The following is a 3,838-nucleotide window of genomic DNA, read 5'->3' on the forward strand; positions in this document are numbered from 1 at the left end:
GGAGCTGCTCGAGCGGTGCCTCGCTGGGAATCAGAGCCTGCTGAGAGGAGGCGTGGAAAAATAGCTCTAATGAGTAGCACTGCCCGTGGGGTTCAGCTGTCCTGTGGGTGGGGACAATCCCCAGCAGTTAGAGGAGGAAGACTGGATGCAACCAGAGGTGCTTTAGATTTAGAGGGGTACAGGAAGAAATGTAGCTTTTCTTTGTTGATTTCTCTGTTGTCCAGAGAGGCCATGGCTGCCCCATCCCTGGAAGTGTCCAAGGCCAGGCTGGATGGGGCTTGGAGCACCCTGGGGTAGCAGAAGTATCCCTGCCCATGGCAGGGGGTGGAGTGGGATGGGCCTTAATGTTCCTTCCAACCCAAACCATCCTGTGATTCCGCGGTTCTATATGCAGAAGGCTTGTTTGTTACTGGTCAGGAATATGTGGCACTTCAAGGTGTCCTGGGGATGGACAGCTGCTGGGAGCAGCCTGAGGCTGCACACCCCAGTTAGTGTTGCTGCAGAGAAGTCACTGAAGGCATCCTCCCCCTCAGTTGGAACTTCCCTTGTGGGCCTTCTGGGCTGGAATTATCCATCAAAAATCCGTATGAAGCCTTCCAGAATTTTATTTACCTGGATTAAACTGTTTTGATAGGGACAATTCTCTTCCCTGTGAGGCAAAATGTCTGCTGTACAAAATGCTCAGCCTTGGTGCAGTGGTTGGCACTGGAGAAGGGAAGCAAAGACATTCCAGGTGCTGTTCCATTTATAGAGAGAGAATCTCAAACACAGAACTCATTTTAAAGATAAGATCTATGCGGGAAAAGTAAGTGTTTTATCCAAAGCTGAGCTACTGCTGTACTGTGACAGGTGCTCTCACCTGGGAATAGCACACTGGCGTTACATTCCCAGTTAGAAGGAAAAATCCCACCACCCTTCAGTGCCTGAGCCACGGAGCTGTGCCAGGACAGAAGCCAGGGCCTGCCAGGAAGGGCCGAGTGCTGCTGGATGTGGCTCATGTTGGAGGAAGAGGCTGCAGGAGGGACCTCAGGTCCCTCCCTGTGGAGGAGAGCCTGGGCCCTGCTCCGTGGATGCAGCTTCTCGCTGGTCATGGCCTTGTCTCGTAGCCCCTGGATCCTGTGTGGTGGAGCTGTGTGAGGCCTGTGGGGGGATCTTCCAGGGTTTGGGACACCTGCTCACTGTCCCCCTGTTCAGTGCCAGCCCGACTGCTTGGGGCTCTGGGGCTGTGGTCCTCGCGATGGTGGCCTGTGAGACAACACACCGAAGTGTCTGCCAGCTCTCAGTCCTGCGAGGTGTCAGTTGCTGGGTTGGTTTTTTTAAAAAACGCAGCCCATTGTCCCCCTTGGCGCCGCATTCGCTGCCCTGTGTCACCCTCGTCCCTCCCTCGGGGCTCTGCACCCCCAGGGCTGGCAAAAGCCCGTCCTTGGCCGGAGCGCTCCTGCCCCGTGTCCGTGCAGGGCGGGCACCCCCGGCGCTGCGGGGAAGCATCCCGGGAATGCTGCTCCCCCCCCCGCCGTGAGCAGTGCCTGCTGGGGAGCTCCGGTGTGTGCCCAGGGCTTTGTCCGGGCTTTTCACCCCTGTGAGCTGCACGAGTGATGAAGCAGCTGAACCTCTGAGGTGGCTTTTAAAAATTACCTAACATCAGTAATTAATAATTTGTCTCCAACTGCAGCCCTCACCCAAGCACTGACCACCTTCTCCAGTGCAGTGACTGTCCACTTTTACCGTCACAAAACTACCTTGAACTCCTAAAATCAACAACGTTTGGATACTGGTATCAGTGTCAGCAACTCCAGGTCTTGGTTACTGTGCTGAAACCCTTTCCTCTCAAAAAATGAAAAGCTGATGCTGTGCTCAGCTTCAACACCTGGATTTTTCTTCTTCCCAAAGAGCCTTGTTTAAAGTGGGTAACACCAACAGCACGGCCCCGTGGTGTGTGAGAAAGCTGATGGAGCATCTGGCCCAAGAGAGGTGGGACAGAGCAGTGTGATCCATGTTCTGATATGCTGCTTTTCTTTCATGCAGAAGTGAGAGGGGAAATGGAGGAACTTGTCAGATACTTAATGTGAACACACGCCAGTGTCATTCTAAGTGATATGGGTTGATTTGTGTCAACAAGCCTTACAGCTTCCAGTTGTGTATTGAAGTCCCACATGAAATGCTCCAGCTTTGGCATGGCAGTATCTGCAACACTGCTGTTCATAACAAGTCTTCAGTCATTGGAATTACCCAGTCCAGTGGTCCATTACTCCAGGAATATGTGATGTATAGTATGCTTGTATCTCTAAACTGGTGCTTAGTCGGTGTTTAAATTTGTCTTTTACTGCTACTTCTGCAGCAGAACAAGTGTCCAGAGCAGTGGGGCAGGATCGTGCCAGGTGCCAGCTCAGAGGAGTCTCCTCACAGCCTAAACACAAAGGAAACATTGAAAACAAGGATGTAAGTGGGCTGAATTAAAAAACTGTCACTAAACAACAACCGAGCCTCACTCACACCACCATGCACCCCCAAATCCCTGAGCCACGCTTTCTGCCACGCCTTAGTGAGGAACTCTGTGAGAAGGAAGGCTCTGGCTTTTAACCTGACTTGTCAGGTTTGCCATGGTGTGGTTCAGGGTCAGTCCTATGGGTCCTCGTCAGGAACAATCGCTGCAGCCGTAACGTTTCATGGATGTAGCTGAAAAACCACCAGCATCATCTTTGTGCACCATCTCAGCCTGATGTTTCCCTCTAGATTTGGTCCAAACAAGAACTAAAGTTACAATAGAGGCTGCCATCAGACATATGACGGAGAAAGCAGTAGGAGTTGGCAGCTGGAGAATGTTCCAGAGCTCTGCAAGTCACTTTCTGCTCTCTCCCCTGTGACTGAGCACCACGACCCAATCCACTGGTTGGCTGCAAATACTTCATATCTCAGCAGTGGGGCAGAGCTGGGTTTGGCTCTGTCACCTGCTGGGCAGTTAAGTTCCCTCAACAGGTTTTCCAAAGACTGTGGGATACAGAAGGAGGATATTCATAGAGGATGAACATTAAATCACAGGACTCTGCTCCATTCCTACACTGGAACAGAGAAGTCTGGAACACTTTTCCTGCATCCCTGAATGCTTGTGCTGAAACAGAACGGTCTAGGAAAAATCCTTCCCCTTTTCTTTCTGTGGTGAGATAAAAAGTACATTTGGAGATGCTGTTAAAAAAAAAGAGTGAAGCACTTTCTTAATCAGAAGTGTTGGTTTAAAACCAGAATGGATGGTTTAATCAGAACTAATTCTTGCAAGTATATGTGCTGCCAACTTCTCTCTAGAAACGTTCATATATATATATATATATATACATATATATATATATATAATTTTCTAAAAGCTTTCATTCTCCTCCTTTACAAGTGCAGGAGATACTCTTTTCATCATTTCTGCAAAGGGTGAGTAAATGTGTTCTATAAATTTTCTTTCTTAAACTGAAGAAAAACTAAGTACATAATTCCTACTTCTATGTCTTCCTTTACACAGAAAAGCAGAATAATTCCATGCCATGAACAAAAACAGAATCTGAACGAGTTATATTTACATTTTCTAGTAGCATTGAGCAAATAAAGTGAATTGTTTGTAAGACTTCAGAAGGAGCAGAAGCAGACACGGATCTGCCGGGACCAGCTCTGCGTTTGTTTGATCTGACAGCAGGGCGAGCAGTGCCTGGGTGCTGCTGAGGATCCAGTGTTCTCTCCTGGTGTTCCCAGAGCCAGCTGGGATCTCCAGGTAAGTAATATATGGCTTAACAGGTACTTGGCAAGTAAAGGATGGCTGAGCAGGTGCAGGCACGTGGCACGACGTGGGGACAGGACA

The sequence above is a fragment of the Corvus brachyrhynchos genome, unplaced genomic scaffold, assembly GCF_000691975.1.
Source record: "Corvus brachyrhynchos isolate BGI_N302 unplaced genomic scaffold, ASM69197v1 scaffold45, whole genome shotgun sequence".
Lineage (NCBI taxonomy): Eukaryota > Metazoa > Chordata > Aves > Passeriformes > Corvidae > Corvus > Corvus brachyrhynchos.